We start from the raw sequence: 25,097 nt of genomic DNA, 5'->3' as shown, positions 1-25,097 counted from the left end.
GTTAATTGTAACGCTCAGCGCCTTCTAATGACGAAGGAACACTCAAATTGCGTCGAGATTCAATACATCGTCCTCCAGCCGACTTGTCTCCAAGGGGACATTGCTGCCTTGGGCACCATATGATCCGTCTCCTGTGAGTCTAGATTTTCGATTCCAATGCGAAACTGATAGTTAATTCTAGCGTTCAGGGCCTCATAATGACGATGGAACACTCAAATTGAGTCGAGATTCAATACATCGGCTGCCAGCCGACTTGTCTCCAAATGTCTATTGCTGCCACGGGAACCTTTTGGTCGTTCTCCTGTGAGTCTAGATTTTCGAATCCGACGCATAAGTGATAGTTGATTGTAAAGTTCAGGGCCTGCTAATGACGATGGAACAGTCAAATTGCGTCGAGATTCAATACATCGTCCTCCAGCCGACTTGTCTCCAAGGGCATATTGCTGCCCCGGGCACCATATGCACCGTCTCCTGTGACTCTAGATTTTCGAATCCGACGTGAAGCTGATGGTTAATTGTAACGTTTATTGCCACCTAATGACGATGGAACACTCAAATTGCGTCGAGATTCAATACATCGTCCGTCACCCGACTTGACTCCAAGAGTCTATTGCTGCCTCGGACACCTTATGGTTGTTCTCCAGTGAGTCTAGATTTTCGAATCCGAAGCAAAACTGATAGTTAATTGTAACATTCAGGGCCTCCTAATGACGATGGAATACTCAAATTGCGTCGAGATTCAATACATCGGCCTCGAGCCGACTTGTATCCAAGGGAACATTGCTGCCTCGGGCACCATATGGTCCGTCTCCTGTGAGTCTAGATTTTCGATTCCGATGCAAAACTGATAGTTAATTGTATCGTTCAGGGCCTCCTAATGACGATGGAACACTCAAATTGCGTAGAGATACAATACAGCTTCCTACAGCCGACTTGACTCCAAAAGTCTGTTGCTGGCTCCGACACCTTATTGTCGTTCTCCTGTGAGTCTAGATTTTCGAATCCGACGCAAAACTGATAGTTAATTGTAACGCTCAGGGCCTCCTAATGACGATGGGACACTCAAATTGCGTCGAGATTCAATACATCGTTCTCCAGCCGACTTCTCTCCATGGGGATATTACAGCCTCGGGCACCTTATGGTCGTTCTCCTGTGAGTCTAGATTTTCGAATCCGACGCGAAACTTATAGTTAACTGTAACGTTCAGGGCTTCCTAATGACGATGATCACTCAAATTGCGTCGAGATTCAATACCTCGTCATTCAGCCGATTTGTCTCCAAGGGTCTATTGCTGCCTCGGGCACCTTATGGTCGTTCCCCTGTGAGTCTAGAATTTAGAATCCGACGCAAAACTGATAGTTAATTGTAACGTTCAGGGCCTCCTAATGACGATGGAACACTGAAATTGCGTCGAGGTTCAATACATCGTCCTCCAGCCGACTTGTCTCCAAGGGGTATTGCTGCCTCGGGCACCATATGGTCCGTCTCCTGTGAGTCTAGATTTTCGAATCCGACGCAAAAATGATAGTTAATTGTAACGTTCAGGGAATCCTAATGATGATGGAACACTCAAATTGGGTCGAGAGTCAATAATACATCGTCCTCCAGCCGACTTGCTAAAAGGGGATATTGCTGCCTCGGCCTCCATGTGGTCCGTTTCCTGTGAGTCTAGATTTTCGAATCCGCCGCGAAACTGATAGTTAATTGTAACGTTGAGGGTTCTACTGACGATGGAACACTCAAATTGCGTCGAGATTCAATACATCGTCCTCCAGCCGACTTGTCTCCAACGGGACATTGCTGCCTTGGGCACCATATGGTCCGAGTCCTGTGAATCTAGATTTACGTTTCCGACGCGAAACTGATAGTCAATTGTAACGTTCGCAGCCTCCTAATGACGATGGAACACTCAAATTGCGTCGAGATTCAATACAGAGGCCTCCAGCCGACTTGTCTCCAAATGTGTATTGCTGCCTCGGGCACCTTTTGGTCGTTCTCCTGTGAGTCTAGATTTTCGAATCCGACGCATAAGTGATAGTCGATTGTAAAGTTCAGGGCCTCCTAATGACGATGGAACAATCAAATTGCGTCGAGATTCAATACATCGTCCTGCAGCCGATTTGTCTCCAAGGCTCTATTGCTGCCTCGGGCACCTTTTGTTCGTTCTCCAGTGAGTCTAGATTCTCGAATCCGACGCATAACTGATAGTTAATTGTAACGCTCAGCGCCTTCTAATGACGATGGAACACTCAAATTGCGTCGAGATTCAATACATCGTCCTCCAGCCGACTTGTCTCCAAGGGCATATTGCTGCCCAGGGCACCATATGCACCGTCTCCTGTGACTCTAGATTTTCGAATCCGACGCGAAACGGATAGTTAATTGTAACGTTTAGGGCCACCTAATGACGATGGAACACCCAAATTGCGTCGATATTCAATACGTCGTCCTTCAGCCGACTTGACTCCAAGAGTCTATAGCTGCCTCGGACACCTTATGGTCGTTCTCCTGTGAGTCTAGATTTTCGAATCCGACGCATACGTGATAGTTGATTGTAAAGTTCAGGGCCTCTTAATGACGATGGAACAATCAAATTGCGTCGAGATTCAATACATCGTCCTGCAGCCGACTTGTCTCCAAGGCTCTATTGCTGCCTCGGGCACCTTTTGTTCGTTCTCCAGTGAGTCTAGATTTTCGAATCCGACGCATAACTGATAGTTAATTGTAACGCTCAGCGCCTTCTAATGACGATGGAACACTCAAATTGCATCGAGATTCAATACATCGTCCTCCAGCCGACTTGTCTCCAAGGGCATATTGCTGCCCTGGACAATATATGCACCGTCCCTGTGAGTATAGATTTTCGATTCCGATGCGAAACTGATAGTTAATTGCAACGTTCAGGGCCTCCTAATGACGATGGAACACTCAAATTGCGTCGAGATTCAATACAGCGTCCTTCAGCCGACTTGACTCCAAGAGTCTATTGCAGGTTTGGACACCTTATTGTCGTTCTCCTGTGAGTCTAGATTTTGGAATCCGACGAAAAACTGATAGTTAATTGCAACGCTCAGAGCCTCCTAATGACGATGGAACACTCAAATTGCGTCGAGATTCAATACATCGTTCTCCAGCCGACTTCTCTCCATGGGGATATTACAGCCTCGGGCACCTTATGGTCGTTCTCCTGTGAGTCTAGATTTTCGAATCCGACGCGAAACTTATAGTTAACTGTAACGATCAGGGCCTCCTAATGACGATGGAACTCTCAAATTGCGTCGAGATTCAATACATCGGCATCCAGCCGACTTGTCTACAAGGGGATATTGCTGCCTCGGGCTCCATTTGGTCCGTGTCCTGTGAGTCTAGATTTTCGAATCCGACGCAAAACTGATAGCTAATTGTAACGTTCAGGGCCTCCTAATGACAATGGAACACTCAAATTGCGTCGAGATTCAATACAGTGTCCTTCAGCCGACTTGACTCCAAGAGTCTATTGCTGCCTCGAACACCTTATGGTCGTTCTCCTGTGAGTCTAGATTTTCGAATCCGACGCATAACTGATAGTTAACTGTGACGTTCAGAGCCTCTTAATGACGATGGAACATTCGAATTGCGTCGAGATTTAATACATCGGCCACCAGCCGACTTGTCTCCAAGGCTCCATTGCTGCCTCGGGCACCTTTTGTTCGTTCTCCAGTGAGTCTAGATTTTCGAATCCGACGCATAACTGATAGTTAATTGTAACGCTCAGCGCCTTCTAATGACGATGGAACACTCAAATTGCGTCGAGATTCAATACATCGTCCTTCAGCCCACTTGACTCCAAGAGTCTATTGCAGCCTCGGACACCTTATGGTCGTTCTCCTGTGAGACTAGATTTTCGAATTCGAAGCAAAACTGATAGTTAATTGTAACGTTCAGGGCCTCCTAATGACGATGGAACACTCAAATTGCGTCTAGATTCAATAGAGCGACCTTCAGCCGACTTGACTCCAAGAGTCTATTGCTGGCTCGGACACCATATTGTCGTTCTCCTGTGAGTCTAGATTTTCGAATCCCACATAAGACTGATAGATAATTGTAACGCTCAGGGCCTCCTAATGACGATGGAACACTCAAATTGCGTCGAGATTCAATACATCGTTCTCCAGCCGACTTCTCTCCATGGGGATATTACAGCCTCGGGCACCTTATGGTCGTTCTCCTAAGAGTCTAGATTTTCGAATCCGACGCGAAACTGATTGTTAATTGTAACGCTCAGCGCCTTCTAATGACGAAGGAACACTCAAATTGCGTCGAGATTCAATACATCGTCCTCCAGCCGACTTGTCTCCAAGAGGACATTGCTGCCTTGGGCACCATATGGTCCGTCTCCTGTGAGTCTAGATTTTCGATTCCAATGCGAAACTGATAGTTAATTCTAGCGTTCAGGGCCTCATAATGACGATGGAACACTCAAATTGAGTCGAGATTCAATAGAGCGTCCTTCAGCCGACTTGACTCCAAGAGTCTATTGCTGGCTCGGACACCTTATTGTCGTTCTCCTGTGAGTCTAGATTTTCCAATCCCACATAAGACTGATAGTTAATTGTAACGCTCAGGGCCTTCTAATGACGATGGAACACTCAAATTGCGTCGAGATTCAATACATCGTTCTCCAGCCGACTTCTCTCCATGGGGATACTACAGCCTCGGGCACCTTATGGTCGTTCTCCTGTGAGTCTAGATTTTCGAATCCGACGCGAAACTGATTGTTAATTGTAACGATCAGCGCCTTCTAATGACGATGGAACACTCAAATTTCGTCGAGATTCAATACATCGTCCTCCAGCCGACTTGTCTCCAAGGGGACATTGCAGCCTTGGGCACCATATGGTCCGAATCCTGTGAGTCTAGATTTTCGTTTCCGACGCGAAGCTGATGGTTAATTGTAACGTTTAGGGCCACCTAATGGCGATGGAACACTCAAATTGCGTCGAGATTCAATACATCGTCCGTCACCCGACTTGACTCCAAGAGTCTATTGCTGCCTCGGACACCTTGTGGTTGTTCTCCAGTGAGTCTAGATTTTCGAATCCGAAGCAAAACTGATAGTTAATTGTAACGTTCAGGGCCTCCTAATGACGATGGAATACTCAAATTGCGTCGAGATTCAATACATCGGCCTCGAGCCGACTTGTCTCCAAGGGAACATTGCTGCCTCGGGCACCATATGGTCCGTCTCCTGTGAGTCTAGATTTTCGATTCCGATGCAAAACTGATAGTTAATTGTAACGTTCAGGGCCTCCTAATGACGATGGAACACTCAAATTGCGTAGAGATACAATACAGCGTCGTTCAGCCGACTTGACTCCAAGAGTCTGTTGCTGGCTCCGACACCTTATTGTCGTTCTCCTGTGAGTCTAGATTTTCGATCCGACGCAAAACTGATAGTTAATTGTAACGCTCAGGGCCTCCTAATGACGATGGGACACTGAAATTGCGTCGAGATTCAATACATCGTTCTCCAGCCGACTTCTCTCCATGGGGATATTACAGCCTCGGGCACCTTATGGTCGTTCTCCTGTGAGTCTAGATTTTCGAATCCGACGCGAAACTTATAGTTAACTGTAACGTTCAGGGCCTCCTATTGACGATGGATCACTCAAATTGCGTCGAGATTCAATACATCGGCCTCCAGCCGACTTGTCTCCAAATGTCTATTGCTGCCTCGGGCACCTTTTGGTCGTTCTCCTGTGTGTCTAGATTTTCGAACCCGACGCAAAGCTGATAGATAATTGTAACGTACAGGGCCTCCTAATGACGATGGAATACTCAAATTGCTTCGAGATTCAATTCATCGTCCTCCAGCCGACTTCTCTCCATGGGGGTATTGCTGCCTCGGGGACCTTAAGGTCGTTCTCTTGTGAGTATAGATTTTCGAATCCGACGCGAAACTGATTGTTAATTGTAACGTTCAGGGCTTCCTAATGACGATGATCACTCAAATTGCGTCAAGATTCAATACCTCGTCATTCAGCCGATTTGTCTCCAAGGGTCTATTGCTGCCTCGGGCACCTTATGGTCGTTCCCCTGTGAGTCTAGAATTTAGAATCCGACGCAAAACTGATAGTTAATTGTAACGTTCAGGGCCTCCTAATGACGATGGAACACTCAAATTGCGTCGAGGTTCAATACATCGTCCTCCTGCCGACTTGTCTCCAAGGGGTATTGCTGCCTCGGGCACCATATGGTCCGTCTCCTGTGAGTCTAGATTTTCGAATCCGACGCAAAAATGATAGTTAATTGTAACATTCAGGGAATCCTAATGATGATGGAACACTCAAATTGCGTCGAGAGTCAATAATACATCGTCCTCCAGCCGACTTGCTAAAAGGGGATATTGCTGCCTCGGCCTCCATGTGGTCCGTTTCCTGTGAGTCTAGATTTTCGAATCCGACGCGAAACTGATAGTTAATTGTAACGTTGAGGGTTCTAATGACGATGGAACACTCAAATTGCGTCGAGATTCAATACATCGTCCTCCAGCCGACTTGTCTCCAAGGGGACATTGCTGCCTTGGGCACCATATGGTCCGAGTCCTGTGAGTCTAGATTTACGTTTCCGACGCGAAACTGATAGTCAATTGTAACGTTCTCAGCCTCCTAATGACGATGGAACACTCAAATTGCGTCGAGATTCAATACATCGGCCTCCAGCCGACTTGTCTCCAAATGTCTATTGCTGCCTCGGGCACCTTTTGGTCGTTCTCCTGTGAGTCTAGATTTTCGAATCCGACGCATAAGTGATAGTCGATTGTAATGTTCAGGGCCTCCTAACGACGATGGAACAATCAAATTGCGTCGAGATTCAATACATCGTCCTGCAGCCGACTTGTCTCCAAGGCTCTATTGCTGCCTCGGGCACCTTTTGTTCGTTCTCCAGTGAGTCTAGATTCTCGAATCCGACGCATAACTGATAGTTAATTGTAACGCTCAGCGCCTTCTAATGACGATGGAACACTCAAATTGCGTCGAGATTCAATACATCGTCCCCCAGCCGACTTGTCTCCAAGGGCATATTGCTGCCCAGGGCACCATATGCACCGTCTCCTGTGACTCTAGATTTTCGAATCCGACGCGAAACGGATAGTTAATTGTAACGTTTAGGGCCACCTAATGACGATGGAACACCCAAATTGCGTCGATATTCAATACGTCGTCCTTCAGCCGACTTGACTCCAAGAGTCTATTGCTGCCTCGGACACCTTATGGTCGTTCTCCTGTGAGTCTAGATTTTCGAATCCGACGCATACGTGATAGTTGATTGTAAAGTTCAGGGCCTCTTAATGACGATGGAACAATCAAATTGCGTCGAGATTCAATACATCGTCCTGCAGCCGACTTGTCTCCAAGGCTCTATTGCTGCCTCGGGCACCTTTTGTTCGTTCTCCAGTGAGTCTAGATTTTCGAATCCGACGCATAACTGATAGTTAATTGTAACGCTCAGCGCCTTCTAATGACGATGGAACACTCAAATTGCATCGAGATTCAATACATCGTCCTCCAGCCGACTTGTCTCCAAGGGCATATTGCTGCCCCGGACAATATATGCACCGTCCCTGTGAGTATAGAATTTCGATTCCGATGCGAAACTGATAGTTAATTGCAACGTTCAGGGCCTCCTAATGACGATGAAACACTCAAATTGCGTCGAGATTCAATACAGCGTCCTTCAGCCGACTTGACTCCAAGAGTCTATTGCAGGTTTGGACACCTTATTGTCGTTCTCCTGTGAGTCTAGATTTTCGAATCCGACAAAAAACTGATAGTTAATTGCAACGCTCAGAGCCTCCTAATGACGATGGAACACTCAAATTGCGTCGAGATTCAATACATCGTTCTCCAGCCGACATCTCTCCATGGGGATATTACAGCCTCGGGCACCTTATGGTCGTTCTCCTGTGAGTCTAGATTTTCGAAACCGACGCGAAACTTATAGTTAACTGTAACGATCAGGGCCACCTAATGACGATGGAACACTCAAATTGTGTCGAGGTTCAATACATCGTCCTCCAGCCGACTTGTCTCCAAGGGGATTTGCTGCCTCGAGCAGCATATGGTCCGTCTCCTGTGAGTCTAGATTTTCGAATCCTACGCAAAAATGATAGTTAATTGTAACGGTCAGGGCCTCCTAATGATGATGGAACACTCAAATTGCGTCGAGAGTCAATAATACCTCGTCCTCCAGCCGACTTGCTAAAAGGGGATATTGCTGCCTCGGGCTCCATGTGGTCCATTTCCTGTGAGTCTAGATTTTAGAATCCGACGCTAAACTGATAGTTAATTGTAACGTTCAGGGTTCTAATGACGATGGAACACTCAAATTGCGTCGAGATTCAATACATCAGCCTCCAGCCGACTTGTCTCACAAGGTCTTTTGCTGCCTCGGGCACCTTATGGTCGTTCTCCTGTGAGTCTAGATTCTCGAATTCGACGCAAAACTGATAATTAATTAAAACGCTCAGGGCCTCCTAATGATGATGGAACACTCAAATTGCGTCGAGATTCAATACATCGTCCTTCAGACGACTTGACTCCAAGAGTCTATTACTGCCTCGGACACATTATGGTCGTTCTCCGGTGATTCTACATTTTTTAATCCGACGCAAAACTGATAGTTAATTGTAACGTTCAGGGCCGCATAATAACGATGGGGCACTCAAATTGCGTCGAGGTTCAATACATCGTCCTCCAGCCGACTTGTCTCCAAGGGGTATTGCTGTCTCGGGCACCATATGGTCCGTCCCCTTTGAGTCTAGGTTTTTGAATCCGACGCAAAAATGATAGTTAATTGTAACGTTCAGTGCCTCCTAATGACGATGGAACACTCAAATTGCGTCGAGATTCAATACATCGGCCACCAGCCGACTTGTCTCCAAGGGTCTATCGCTGCCTCGGGCACCTTATGATCGTTCTCCTGTTTGTCTAGATTTTCGAACCCGACGCAAAACTCATAGTTAATTGTAACGTTCAGGGCCTCCTAATGACGATGGAATACTCAAATTGCGTCGAGATTCAATTCATCGTCCTCCAGCCGACTTCTCTCCATGGGGATAGTGCTGCCTCGGGCACCTTATGGTCGTTCCCCTGTGAGTCTAGATTTTAGAATCCGACGCAAATCTGATAGTTAATTGTAATGTTCAGGGCCTCCTAAAGACGATGGAACACTCAATTTGCATCGAGATTCAAAACATCGGCCACCAGCCGACTTGACTCCAATTGTCTATTGCTGCCTCGGGCACCTTATGGTCGTTCTCCTGAGAGTATAGATTTTCGAATCCAACGCATAACTGATAGTTAATTGCAACGTTCAGCGCCCCCTAATGTCGATGGAACACTCAGATTGCGTCGAGATTCAATACATCGACCTCCAGCCGACTTGTCTCCAAATGTGTATTGCTGCCTCGGGCACCTTGTGGTCGTCCTCCTGTGAGTCTAAATTTTTGAATCCGACGCATAAGTGATAGTTAATTGTAAGGTTCATTACCTCCTAATGACAATGGAACACTCAAATTGCGGCGAGATTCAATACATCGTCCTCCAGCCGACTTGTCTATAAGGCTCTATTGCTGCCTCGGGCACCTTATGCTCGTTCTCCTGTGAGTCTAGATTTTCGAATCCGACGCATAACTGATAGTTAATTGTAACGCTCAGCGCCTTGTAATGACGATGGAATAGTCAAATTGCGTCGAGATTCAATAGATCGGCCTCCATCCGACTTGTCTCCAAGGGTCTATTGCTACCTCGGGCACCTTATGGTCGTTCTCCTGTGAGTCTCGATTTTCGAATCCGACGCAAAACTGATAGTTAATTGCAACGTTCGGGGCCTATTATGATGATAGAACAGTCAAACTGCGTCGAGGTTGAATTCATCGGCCTCCAACCGAATTGTCTCCAAGGGGATATTGCTGCCTCGGGCTCTATGTGGTCGTTCTCCTGTGAGTCCAGATTTTTGAATCCGACGCGAAACTGATAGTTACTTGTAACGTTCAGGGCCTCCTATTGACGATGGAACACTCAAATTGCGTCAAGATACAATACATCGGCCTCCAGCTGACTTGTTTCCAAGGGCCTTTTGCTGCCTCGGGCACCTTATGGTCGTTCTCCTGTGAGACTAGATTATCGAATCCGACGCATAACTGATAGTTAATTGTAATGCTCAGCACCTCCTAATGACGATGGAACACTCAAATTGCGTCGAGATTCAATACATCGTCCACCAGCCGACTTGTTTCCAAGGTGCCTCGGGCACCATATGACCCGTCTCCTGTGAGTCTAGATTTTCGAATCCGGCGCGAAACTGATAGTTAGTTGTAACATTTCAGGGCCTTCTAATGACGATGGAACACTCAAATTGCGTCGAGATTCAATACCTCGTCATTCAGCCGATTTGTCTCCAAGGGTCTATTGCTGCCTCGGGCACCTCAAGGGCGTTCCCCTGCGAGTCTAGATTTTAGAATCCGACGCAAAACTGATAGTTAATTGTAACGTTCAGGGCCTCGTAATGACGATGGAACATAAAATTGCGTAGAGGTTCAATACATCGTCCTCCAGCCGACTTGTCTCCAAGGGGTATTGCTGCCTCGGGCACCATATGGTCCGTCTCCTGTGAGTCTAGATTTTCGAATCCGACGCAAAAATGATAGTTAATTGTAATGTTCAGGGCCTCCTAATGATGATGGAACACTCAAATTGCGTCGAGAGTCAATAATACATCGTCCTCCAGCCGACTTGCTAAAAGGGGATGTTGCTGCATCGGGCTTCCATGTGGTCCGTTTCCTGTGAGTCTAGATTTTCGAATCCGACGCGAAACTGATAGTTAATTGTAACGTTCAGGGTTCTAATGACGATGGAACACCCAAATTGCGTCGAGATTCAATTCATCGTCCTCCAGCCGACTTCTCTCCATGGGGATATTGCTGCCTCGGGCACCTTATGGTCGTTCTCTTGTGAGTCTAGATTTTCGAATCCGACGCGAAACTGATTGTTAATTGTAACGTTCAGAGCTTCTCAATGACGATGGAACACTCAAATGGCGTCGAGATTCAATACCTTGTCATTCAGCCGATTTGTCTCCAATGGTCTATTGCTGCCTCGGGCACCTTATGGTCGTTCCCCTGTGGGTCTAGATTTTAGAATCCGACGCAAAACTGATAGTTAATTCCAACGTTTAGCGCCTCCTAATGACGATGGAACACTCAAATTGCGTCGAGGTTCAATACATCGTCCTCCAGCCGACTTGTCTCCAAGGGTCTATTGCTACCTCGGGCACCTTATGGTCGATCTCCTGTGAGTGTAGATTTTCGAAAACGACGCTAACTGATAGTTAATTGTAACGCTCAGCGCCTCCTAATGACGACGGAACACTCAAATTGCGTCAAGAGTCAATACATCGTCCTCCAGCCGACTTGTCTACAAGGGGAATATTGCTACCTCGGTCTCCATGTGGTCCGTCTCCTGTGAGTCTAGATTTTCGAATCCGACGCGAAACTGATAGTTAACTGTAACGTTCAGGGCCTCCTAATAACGATGGAACACTCAAATTGCGTCGAGATTCAATACCTCGTCATTCAGCCGATTTGTCTCCAAGGGTCTGTTGCTGCCTCGGGCACCATATGGTCGTTCCCCTGTGAGTCTAGATTTTAGAATCCGATGCAAATCTGATAGTTAATTGTAATGTTCAGAGCCTCCTAATGACGATGGAACACTCAAATTGCGTCGAGATTTATTACATCGTCCTCCAGCCGACTTGTCTCCAAGGGAACATTGCTGCCTCGGACACCTTATGGTCGTTCTCCGGTGATTCTACATTTTCTAATCCGACGCAAAACTGATAGTTAATAGTAACGTTCAGTGCCTCATAATGACGTTGGGGCACTCAAATTGCGTCGCGATGCTATATATCGTCCTCCAGCATACTGGTCTCAAAGGGGATATTGCTGCCTCGGACACCTTATGGACCGTCTCCTGTGAGTCTAGATTTTTGAATCCGACGCAAAAATGATAGTTAATTGTAACGTTCAGCGCCTCCTAATGACGATGGAACACTCAAATTGCGACGAGATTCAATTCATCGGCCTCCAGCCGAATTGTCTCCAAGGGGATATTGCTGCATCGGACACCTTATGGTAGTTCTCTTGAGAGTCTAGATTTTCGAATCCGACCCAAAACTGATAGTTAATTGTAACGTTCAGGGCCTCCAAATGATGATGGAATACTCAAATTGCGTCGAGATTCAATACATCGTCCTCCAGCCGACTTGTCTCCAAGCTGTATTGCTGCCTCGGGCACCATATGGTCCGTCTCCCGTGAGTCTAGATTTTTGAATCCGACGCAAAAATGATAGTTAATTGTAACGTTCAGCGCCTCCTAATGACGATGGAACACTCATATTGCGTCGAGATTCAATACATCGTCCTCCAGCCGACTCTTCTTCAAATGTCTATTGCTGCCTCGGGCACCTTGTGGTCGTTCTCCTGTGAGTCTAGATTTTCGAATCCGAACATAACTGATAGTTAATTGCAACGCTCAGCGCCTCCTAATGATGATGGAACACTCAAGTTGCGTCGCGATTCAATACATCGGCCACCAGCCGACTTGTCTCCAAGGGTCTATCGCTGCCTCGGGCACCTTATGATCGTTCTCCTGTGAGTCTAGATTTTAGAATCCGACGCAAATCTCATAGTTAATTGTAATGTTCAGGGCCTCCTAATGACGATGGAACACTCAAATTTCGTCGAGATTCAAAACATCGGCCTCCAGCCGACTTGTCTCCAATTGTCTATTGCTGCTCGGGCACCTTATGGTCGTTCTCCTGTGAGTATAGATTTTCGAATCCAACGCATAACTGATAGTTAAGTGCAACGTTCAGCGCCCCCTAATGACGATGGAACACTCAAATTGCGTCGAGATTCAATACATCGACCTCCAGCCGACTTGTCTCCAAATGTCTATTGCTGGCTCGGGCACCATGTGGTCGTTCTCCTGTGAGTCTAAATTTTAGAATCCGACGCATAACTGATAGTTAATTGTCACGTTTAGGGCCTCCTAATGATGATAGAACAGTCAAATTGCGTCGAGGTTTACTTCATCGGCCTCCAGTCGAATTGTCTCCAAGGGGATATTGCTGCATCGGACACCTTATGGTAGTTCTCCTGTGAGTCTAGATTTTCGAATCCGACCCAAAACTGATAGTTAATTGTAACGTTCAGGGCCTCCGAATGACGATGGAACACTCAAATTGCGTCGAGATTCAATACAGCGTCCTTCAGCCTACTTGACTCCAAGAGTCTATTGCTGCCTCGGACTCCTTATGGTCGCTCTCCTGTGAGTCTACATTCTCGAACCCGTCGCAAAACTGATAGTTAATTGTAACGTTCAGGGCCATCGAATGACGATGGATCACTCAAATTGCGTCGAGATTCAATACATCGTCCTTCAGCCGACTTGACTCCAAGAGTCTATTGCTGCATCGCACACCTTATGGTCGTTCTCCTGTGAGTCTAGATTTTCGAATCCGACCCAAAACTGATAGTTAATTGTAACGTTCAGGGCCTCCAAATGACGATGGAATACTCAAATTGCGTCGAGATTCAATACATCGTCCTCCAGCCGACTTGTCTCCAAGGGGTATTGCTGCCTCGGGCACCATATGGTCCGTCTCCTGTGAGTCTAGATTTTTGAATCCGACGCAAAAATGATAGTTAATTGTAACGTTCAGCGCCTCCTAATGACGATGGAACACTCAAATTGCGTCGAGATTCAATACATCGTCCTCCAGCCGACTTGTCTCCAAGGGTCTATTGCTACCTCGGGCACCTTATGGTCGTTCTCCTGTGAGTCTAGATTTTCGAATCCGACGCATGACAGACAGTTAATTGTAACGCTCAGCGCCTCCTATTGACGATGGAACACTCAAATTGCGTTGAGATTCAATACATCGTCCACCAGCCGAGTTTTCTCCAAGGGGATATTGCTGCCTCGGGAACCATGTGATCCGTCTCCTGTGAGTCTAGATATTCGAATCCGACGCAAAACTGATATTTAATTGTAATGTTCAGGGCGTCCTAATGACGATGGAACACTCAAATTGCGTCGAGAGTCAATACATCGTCCTCCAGCCGACTTGTCTACAAGGGAATATTGCTGCCTCGGGTTCCATGTGGTCCGTCTCCTGTGAGTCTAGATTCTCGACCCGATGCGAAACTGATAGTTAACTGTAACGTTCAGGGCCTCCTAATGACGATGGAACACTCAAATTGCGTCGACATTCAATACCTCGTCATTCAGCCGATTTGTCTCCTAGGGTCTATTGCTGCATCGGGCACCATATGGTCGTTCCCCAGTGTGTCTAGATTTTAGAATCCGACGCAAATCTGATAGTTAATTGTAATGTTCAGAGCCTCCTAATGACGATGGAACACTCAAATTGCGTCGACATTCAATTCAACGTCCTCCAGACGACTTCTCTCCATGGGGATATTGCTGCCTCGGGCACCTTATGGTCGTTCTCTTGTGAGTCTAGATTTTCGAAACCGACGAGAAACTGATTGTTAATTGTAACGTTCAGGGCCTCCTAATGACGATGGAACACACAAATTCCGTCGAGATTCATTACCTCGTCATTCAGCCGATTTGTCTCCAAGGGTCTATTGCTGCCTCGGGAACCATATGGTCGTTCCCCTGTGAGTCTAGATTTTAGAATCCGACGCAAATCTGATAGTTAATTGTAATGTTCAGGGCCTCCTAATGACGATGGAACACTCAAATTGCGTCGAGATACAATATATCGGCCTCCAGCCGACTTGTCTCCAATTGTCTATTGCTGCCTCGGGCACCTTATGGTCGTTCTCCTGTGAGTATAGGTTTTCGAATCCAACGCATAACTGATAGTTAATTGTAAAGTTCAGGGCCTCCTAATGATATGGAACACTCAATTTGCGTCGAGATTCACTACATCGCCCTCCAGCCGACTTGTCTCCAAGGCTCTATAGCTGCCTCGGGCACCTTATGGTCGTTCTCCTGTGAGTCTAGATTTTCGAATCCGACGCATAACTGATAGTTAATTGTAACGATCAGGGCCTGCTAATGACGATGGAACACTCAAATTGCGTCGAAAGTCAATTCATCGTCCTCCACCCGACTTGTCTACAAGGGAATATTGCTCCCTCGGGCTCCATGTGGTCCGTCTCCTGTGAGTCTAGATTTTCGAATTCGACGCGAAACTGATAGTTAACTGTAACGTTCAGGGCCTCCTAATGACGATGGAACACCCAAATTGCGTCGAGAATCAATACATCGGCCACCAGCCGATATGTCTCCAAGGGTCTATCGCTGCCTCGGGCACCTTATGATCGTTCTCCTGTGAGTCTAGATTTTCGAACCCGACGCAAAACTGATAGTTAATTGTAACGTTCAGGGCCTCCTAATGACGATGGAATACTCAAATTGCGTCGAGATTAAATTCATCGTCCTATAGCCGACTTCTCTCCATGGGGATATTGCTGCATCGGGTACCTAATGGTCGTTCCCCTGCATGTCTAGATTTTAGAATTCGACGCATATCTCATAGTTAATTGTAATGTTCAGGGCCTCCTAATGACGATGGAACACTCAATTTGCGTCGAGATTCACTACATCGCCCTCCAGCCGACTTGTCTCCAAGGCTCTATTGCTGCCTCGGGCACCTTATGGTCGCTCTCCTGTGAGTCTAGATTTTCGAACCCGACGCAAAACTGATAGTTAATTGTAACGTTCAGGGCCTCCTAATGACGATGGAATACTCAAATTGCGTCGAGATTAAATTCATCGTCCTATAGCCGACTTCTCTCCATGGGGATATTGCTGCATCGGGCACCTAATGGTCGTTCCCCTGGAAGTCTAGATTTTAGAACTCGACGCATATCTCATAGTTAATTGTAATGTTCAGGGCCTCCTAATGACGACGGAACACTCAAATTGCGTCGAGATTCAAAACATCGTCCTCCAGCCGACTTGTCTCCAATTGTCTATTGCTGCCTCGGGCCCCTTATGGTCGTTCTCCTGTGAGTATAGATTTTCGAATCCAACGCATAACTGATAGTTAATTGTTAAGTTCAGGGCCTCCTAATGACGATGGAACACTCAAATTGCGTCGAGATTCAATACATTGTCCTCCAGCCGACTTGTCTCCAAGGCTCTATTGCTGCCTCGGGCACCTTATGGTCGTTCTCCTGTGAGTCTAGATTTTCGAATCCGACGCATAACTGATAGTTAATTGTAACGCTCAGCGCCTCGTAATGAGGATGGAATAGTCAAATTGCGTCGAGATTCAATAGATCGGCCTCGAGCCGACTTGTCTCCAAGGGGACATTGCTGCCTCGGGCAACATACGGTTCGTCTCCTGTGAGTCTAGATTTTCGATTCCGATGCGAAACTGATAGTTAATTGTAACGTTCAGGGCCCCTAATCACGATGGAACACTCAAATTGCGTCGAGATTCAATACATCGGCGTCCAGCCGACTTGTCTCCAAGGGAACATTGCTGCCTCGGACACATTATGGTCGTTCTCCGGTGATTCTACATTTTCTAATCCGACGCGAAACTAATAGTTAATTGTTACGTTCAGGGCCTCCTAATGACGATGGAACACTCAAATTGCGACGAGAGTCAATTCATCGACATCCAGCCGACTTGTCTCCATGGGGTATTGCTGCCTCGGGCACCATATGGTCCGTCTCCTGTGAGTCTAAATTTTCAAATTCGACGCAAAAATGATAATTAATTGTAACATTCAGGGACTCCTAATGATGAGCGAACACTCAAATTGCGTCGAGAGTCAATAATACATCGTCCTCCAGCCAACTTGCTACAAGGGGATATTGCTGCCTCGGGCTCCATGAGGTCCGTTTCTTGTGAGTCTAGATTTTCGAATCCGACGCGAAACTGATCGTTAATTGTAACGTTCAGGGTTCTAATGACGATGGAACACTCAAATTGCGTCGAGATTCAATACATTGTCCTCCAGCCGACTTGTCTCCAACGGTCTATTGCTACCTCGGGCACCTCATGGTCGTTCTCCTGTGAGACTAGATTTTCGAATCCGACGTATAACTTATAGTTAATTGTAATGCTCAGCGCCTCCTAATGACGATGGAACACTCAAATTGCGTCGAGATTCAATACATCGTACACCAGCCGACATGTCTCCAAGGAGATATCGTTACCTCGGGGACCATATGATCCGTCTCCTGTGAGTCTAGATTTTCGAATCCGACGCGAAACTGATAGTTAATTGTAACGTTCAGGGCCACCTAATGACGATGGAACACTCGAATTGCGTCGAGATTCAATACAGCGTCCTTCAGCCGACTTGACTCCAAGAGTCTATTGCTGCCTCGGACACCTTATGGTCGTTTTCCTGTGAGTCTAGATTTTCGAATCCGACGCAAAACTGATAGTTAATTGTAACGCTCAGGGCCTCCTAATGACGATGGAACACTCAAATTGCGTCGAGATTCAATACATCGTCCTTCAGACGACTTGACTCCAAGAGTCTATTGCTGCCTCGGACACATTATGGTCGTTCTCTGGTGATTCTACATTTTCTAATCCGACGCAAAACTGATAGTTAATTGTAACGTTCAGGGCCTCCTAATGACGATAGAACACTCAAATTGCGTCGAGGTTGAATACATCGGCCTCCAGCCGAATTATCTCCAAGGGGATATTGCTGCCTCGGGCTCTATGTGGTCGATCTTCTGTGAGTCTAGATTTTCGAAACCGACGCAAAACTGATAGTTAATTGTAACATTCAGGGCCTCGTAATGACGATGGAACACTCAAATTGCGTCGAGATTCAATACATCGGCCTCCAGCCGACTTGTCTCCAAGGGAACATTGCTGCCTCGGACACCTTATGGTCGTTCTGCGGTGATCCTACATTTTCTAATCCGACGCAAAACTGATAGTTAATTGTAACGTTCAGGGCCTCCTAATGACGATGGAACACTCAAATTCCGTCGAGATTCATTACCTCGTCATTCAGCCGATTTGTCTCCAAGGGTCTATTGCTGCCTCGGGAACCATATGGTCGTTCCCCTGTGAGTCTAGATTTTAGAATCCGACGCAAATCTGATAGTTAATTGTAATGTTCAGGGCCGCCTAATGACGATGGAACACTCAAATTGCGTCGAGATACAATATATCGGCCTCCAGCCGACTTGTCTCCAATTGTCTATTGCTGCCTCGGGCACCTTATGGTCGTTCTCCTGTGAGTATAGATTTTCGAATCCAACGCATAACTGACAGTTAATTGTAAAGTTCATGGCCTGCTAATGATATGGAACACTCAAATTGCGTCGAGATTCACTACATCGTCCTCCAGCCGACTTGTCTCCAAGGCTCTTATGCTGCCTCGGGCACCTTATGGTCGTTCTCCTGTGAGTCTAGATTTTCGAATCCGCCGCATAACTGATAGTTAATTGTAACGATCAGGGCCTGCTAATGACGATGGGACACTCAAATTGCGTCGAGAGTCAATTCATCGCCCTCCACCCGACTTGTCTACAAGGGAATATTGCTCCCTCGGGCTCCGTGTGGTCCGTCTCCTGTGAGTCTAGATTTTCGAATTCGACGCGAAACTGATAGTTAACTGTAACGTTCAGGGCCTCCTAATGACGATGGAACACCCAAATTGCGTCGAGATTCAATACATCGGCCACCAGCCGACTTGTCTCCAAAGGTCTATCGCTGCCTCGGGCACCTTATAATCGTTCTCCTGTGAGCCTAGATTTTCGAATCCGCCGCATAACTGATAGTTAATTGTAACGATCAGGGCCTGCTAATGACGATGGAACACTCAAATTGCGTCGAGAGTCAATTCATCGCCCTCCACCCGACTTGTCTACAAGGGAATATTGCTCCCTCGGGCTCCGTGTGGTCCGTCTCCTGTGAGTCTAGATTTTCGAATCCGACGCGAAACTGATAGTTAATTGCAACGATCATGGCCTCCTAATGACGATAGAACACTCAAATTGCGTCGAGGTTGAATACATCGGCCTCCAGCCGAATTGTCTCCATGGGGATATTGCAGCCTCGAGCTCTATGTGGTCGTTCTCCTGTGAGTCTAGATTTTCGAATCCGACGCGAAACTGATAGTTAATTGTAACGTTCAGGGCCTCCTAACAACGATGGAACACTCAAATTGCGTCGAGATTCAATACATCGGCCTCCAGCGGACTTGTCTCAAAGGGAACATTGCTGCTTCGGACACCTTATGGTCGTTCTCCGGTGATTCTACATTTTCTAATCCGACGCGAAACTAATAGTTAATTGTAACGATCAGGGCTTCGTAATGACGATGGAACACTCTAATTGCGTCGAGATTCAATACATCGGACTCCAGCCGACTTGTCTCCAAGGGGTATTGCTGCCTCGGGCACCATGTGGTCCGCCTCCTGTGAGTCTAGATTTTCGAATCCGACGCAAAAATGATAGTTAATTGTAAATTTCATCGCCTCCTAATGACGACGGAACACTCAAATAGCGTCGAGATTCAATACATCGGCCTCGAGCCGACTTGTCTCCAAGGTTCTATTGCGGCCTCGGGCACATTATGGTCGTTCTCCTTTGAGTCTAGATATTCGAATCCGACGCGAAACTGATTGTTAATTGTAAAGTTCATGGTTTTCTAATGACGATGGAACACTCAAATTGCGTCGAGATTCAATACATCGGCCTCCAGCCGACTTGTCTCCAAGGGTATATTGCTGCCACGGGCACTTTATGGTCGTTCTCCTGTGAGTCTAGAAACTCGAATCCGACGCGAAACTGATTGTTAATTGTAACGTTCAGGGCTTCGTAATGACGATGGAACACTCAAATTGCGTCGGGATTCAATGCATCGTCATTCAGCCGATTTGTCTCCAAGGGTCTAATGCTGCCTCGGGCACTTTATGGTCGTTCCACTGTGAGTCTAGATTTTAGAATCCGACGCAAAACTGATAGTTAATTGTAATGCTCAGGGCCACCTAATGACGATGGAACACTCAAATTGCTCGAGATTCAATACATCGGCCTCGAGCCGACTTGTCTCCAAGGTTCTATTGCGGCCTCAGGCACATTATGGTCGTTCTCCTATGAGTCTCGATTTTCGAATCCGACGCAAAACCGATAGTTAATTGCAACGTTCAGGGCCTCCTAATGACGATGTAACACTCAAATTGCGTCGAGAATCAATACATCGTACTCCAGTCGAATTGTCTACAAGGGATATTGCAGCCTCGGGTTCCTTGTGGTCCGTCTCCTGTGAGTCTCGATTTTCGAATCCGACGCAAAACTGATAGTCAATTGTAACGTTCAGGGCCTCCAAATGACGATAAGGCACTCAAATTGCGTCGCGATTCAATACATCGTCCTCCAGCGGACTGGTCTAAAAGGGGATATTGTTGACTCGGACACCTTATGGTCAGTTTCCAGTGAGTCTAGATTTTCGAATCCGACGAAAAACTGATAGTTAATTGTAACATTCAGGGCCTCCTAATGACGATGGAACACTCAAATTGCGTCGCGATCCAATACATCGTCCTCCAGCCGACTTGTATCCAAGGGTCTATTGCTGCCTCGGGCACCTTATGATCGATTTCCAGTGAGTCTAGATTTTCGAACCCGACGCAGAACTGATAGTTAATTGTACCGTTCAGGGCCTCCTAATGGCGATGGAATACTCAAATTGCGTCGAGATTCAATACATCGTCATCCAGCCGACATCTCTCCGTGTTGATAATGATGCCTCGGGCATTTTATGGTCGTTCTCCTGTGAGTCTAGATATTCGAATCCGACGCGAAACTGATTGTTAATTGTAACGTTCAGTGCTTCGTAAAGACGATGGAACACTCAAATTGCGTCGAGATGCAATGCATCGTCATTCAGCCGATTTGTCTCCAAGGGTGTAATGCTGCCTCGGGCACCATATTGTCCGTCTCAAAAATGATAGTTATTTGCAACGTTCAGCGTCTCCTAATGACGATGGAACACTCAAATTGCGTAGAGATTCATTACATCGTCCTTCAGCCGTTTTGTCGTTCTCTTGTGAGTCTCGATTTTCGAATCCGACGAAAAACTGATAGTTAATTGCAACGTTCAGGGCCTCTTAATGACGCTGGAACACTCAAATTGCGTCGAGATTCAATTCATCGTCCTCCAGCCGGCTTGTCTCCAAGGGGATATCGCTGCCTCGTTCGCCACATGGTCCGCCTCCGGTGATTCTACATTTTCGTATCCGACGCAATACTGACAGTTAATTGTAACGTTAAGGCCTCCTAATGACGATGGAACACTCAAAAATGCGTCGCGATCCAGTACATCGTCCTCCAGCCGACTTGTCTCCAAGGGTCTATTGCTGCCTCGGGCACCTTATGATCGATCTCCAGTGAGTCTAGATTTTCGAACCCGACGCAAAACTGATAGTTAATTGTACCGTTCAGGGCCTCCTAATGACGATGGAATACTCAAATTGCGTCGAGATTCAATACATCGTCATCCAGCCGACTTCTCTCCATGGGGATAATGCTGCCTCGGGCACTTTATGGTCGTTCTCCTGTGAGTCTAGATATTCGAATCCGACGCGAAACTGATTGTTAATTGTAAAGTTCAGGGCTTCCTAATGACGCTGGAACACTCAAATTGCGTCGAGATGCAATACATCGGCCTCCAGCCGACTTGTCTCCAAGGGTATATTGCTGCCTCGGGCACTTTATGGTCGTTCCCCTGTGAGTCTAGATTTTCGAATCCGAAGCAAAACTGATAGTTAATTGCAACGTTCAGCCCCTCCTATTGACGATGGAACACTAAATTTGCGTCGAGAGTCAAAACATCGTCCTCCAGCCGACTTGTCTCCAAGGGTCTATTGCTGCCTCGGGCGCCTTATGGTCGTTCTCCTGTGAGTCTAGATTTTCGAATCCGACGCATAACCGATAGTTAATTGTAAAGTTCAGGGCTTCCTAATGACGATAGAACACTCAAATTGCGTCGAGATTCAACACATCGTCCTCCAGCCGGCTTGTCTCCAAGGGGATATCGCTGCCTCGTTCACCACATGGTCCGTCTCCGATGATTTTACATTTGCGTATCCGACCCAAAACTGATAGTTAATTGTAACGTTCAGGGCCTCCTAATGACGATGGGGCACTCAAATTGCGTCGAGATTCAATACATCGTGCTCCAGCTGACTGGTCTCCAAGGGGATATTGTTGCCTCGGACACCTTATGGTCAGTCTCCAGTGAGTCTAGATTTTCGAATCCGACGAAAAACTGATAGTTAATTGTAACATTCAGGCACTCCTAATGACGATGGAACACTCAAATTGCGTCGCGATCCAATACATCGTCCTCCAGCCGACTTGGCTCCACGGGTCTATTGCTGCCTCGGGCACCTTATTATCGATCTCCAGTGAGTCTAGATTTTCGAACCCGACGCACAACTGATAGTTAATTGTACCGTTCAGGGCCTCCTAATGACGATGGAATACTCAAATTGCGTCGAGATTCAATACATCGTCATCTAGCCGACTTGTCTCCATGGGGATAATGCTGCCTCGGGCACTTTATTGTCGTACTCCTGTGAGTCTAGATATTTGAATCCGACGCGAAACTGATTGTTAATTGGAAAGTTTAGGGCTTCATAATGACGATGTAACACTCAAATTGCGTCGAGATTCAATACATTGGCCTCCAGCCGACTTGTCTCCAAGGTTATATTGCTGCCTCGGGCACTTTATGGTCGTTCTCCTGTGAGTCTAGATTTTCGAATCTGACGCATAACTGATAGTTAATTGCAACGTTCAGCGCCCCCTAATGCCGATGGAACACTCAAATTGCGTCGAGATTCAATACATCGTCCTCCAGCCGGCTTGTCTCCAAGGGGATATCGCTGCCTCGTTCACCACATGGTCCGTCTATCGTGATTCTTCATTTTCGTATCCGACGCAAAACTGATATTTAATTGTAACGTTCAGGGTCACGTATTGACGATGGGGCACTCAAATTGCGTCGCGATTCATTACATCGTCCTCCTGCGGACTGGTCTCCAAGGGGATATTGTTGCCTCGGACACCTTATGGTCAGTCACCAGTGAGTCTAGATTTTCGAATCCGACGAAAAACTGATAGTTAATTGTAACATTCAGGGCCTCCTAATGACGATGGAACACTCAAATTGCGTCGAGATTCAATACATCAGCCTCCAGCCGACTTGTCTCCAAGGGGTATTGCTGCCTCGGGCACCATATGGTCCGTCTCAAAAATGATAGTTATTTTCAAGTTTCAGCGCCTCCTAATGACGATGGAACACTCAAATTGCGTCGAGATTCAATACATCGGCCTCCAGCCGACTTGTCTCCAAGGGTATATTGCTGCCTCGGGCACTTTATGATCGTTCTCCTGTGAGTCTAGATTTTCGAATCCGACGCATAACTGATAGTTAATAGCAACGTTCAGCGCCCCCTAAAGACGATGGAACAATCAAAGTGGGTCGAGAATCAATACATCGTCCGTCAGCCGACTTGTCTCCAAGGTTCTATTGCTGCCTCAGGCACCTTATGGTTGTTCTCCTGTGAGTCTCGATTTTCGAATCCGACGTAAAACTGATAGTTAATTGCAACGTTCAGGGCCTCTTAATGAGGATGGAACACTCAAATTGCGTCGAGGTTGAATACATCGTTCTCCAGCCGAATTGTCTCCGAAGGGTATTGCTGCCTCGGGCAGCATATGGTCCGCCTCCTGTGAGTCTAGATTTTCGAATTCGACGCAAAAATGATAGTTAATTGTAAATTTCAGCGCCTCCTAATGACGATGGAACACTCAAATTGCGTCGAGATTCAATACATCGGCCTCGATCCGACTTGTCTCCAAGGTTCTATTGCTGCCTCGGGCTTATTATGGTCGTTCTCCTGTGAGTCTCGATTTTCGAATCCGACGCAAAACTGATAGTTAATTGCAACGTTCAGGGCCTCCTAATGACGATGGAACACTCAAATTGCGTCCAGAATCAATACATCGTACTCCAGCCGAATTGTCTACAAGGGATATTGCAGCCCCAGGCTCCATGTGTTCCGCCTCCTGTGAGTCTAGATTTTCGAATCCGACGCGAAACTGATAGTTAATTGTAACTTTCAGGGCCTCCTAATGACGATGGAACACTCAAATTGCGTCGAGATTCAATACACCGTCCTTCGGCCGACTTGTCTCCAAGGTTCTATTGCCGCCTCGGGCACCTTATGGTCGTTCTCTTGCCAGTCTCGATTTTCGAATCTGACGCAAAACTGATAGTTAATTGTAACGTTCAGGGCCTCCTAATGACGATGGGGCACTCAAATTGCGTCGCGATTCAATACATCGTCCTCCAGCGGGCTGGTCTCCAAGGGGAAATTGTTGACTCGGACACCTTATGGTCAGTCTCCAGTGAGTCTAGATTTTCGAATCCGACGAAAAACTGATAGTTAATTGTAACATTCAGGGCCTCCTAATGACGATGGAACACTCAAATTTCGTCGCGATCCAATACATCGTCCTCCAGCCGACTTGTCTCCAAGGGTCTATTGCTGCCTCGGGCACCTTATGATCGATCTCCAGTGACACTAGATTTTCGAACCCGACGCAAAACTGATAGTTAATTGTACCGTTCAGGCCCTCCTAATGTCGATGGAATACTGAAATTGCGTCGAGATTCAATACATCGTCATCCAGCCGACTTCTCTCCATGGGGATAATGCTGCCTCGGGCATTTTATGGTAGTTCTCCTGTGAGTCTAGATATTCGATTCCGACGCGAAACTGATTGTTAATTGTAACGTTCAGCGCCCCCTAATGACGATGGAACAATCAAATTGGGTCGAGATTCAATACATCGTCCTTCAGCAGACTTGACTCCAAGAGTCTATTGCTGCCTCAGACACCTTATGGTTCATCTCCTGTCAGTCTAGATTTTCGAATCCGAAGCAAAACTGATAGTTAATTGTACCCTTCACGGCCTCCTAATGACGATGGAATACTCAAATTGCGTCGAGATTCAATAC

The sequence above is a fragment of the Schistocerca serialis genome, chromosome 1 (genome assembly GCF_023864345.2).
Source record: "Schistocerca serialis cubense isolate TAMUIC-IGC-003099 chromosome 1, iqSchSeri2.2, whole genome shotgun sequence".
NCBI lineage: Eukaryota > Metazoa > Arthropoda > Insecta > Orthoptera > Acrididae > Schistocerca > Schistocerca serialis.
Note: the sequence above shows the minus strand (reverse complement) of the source record.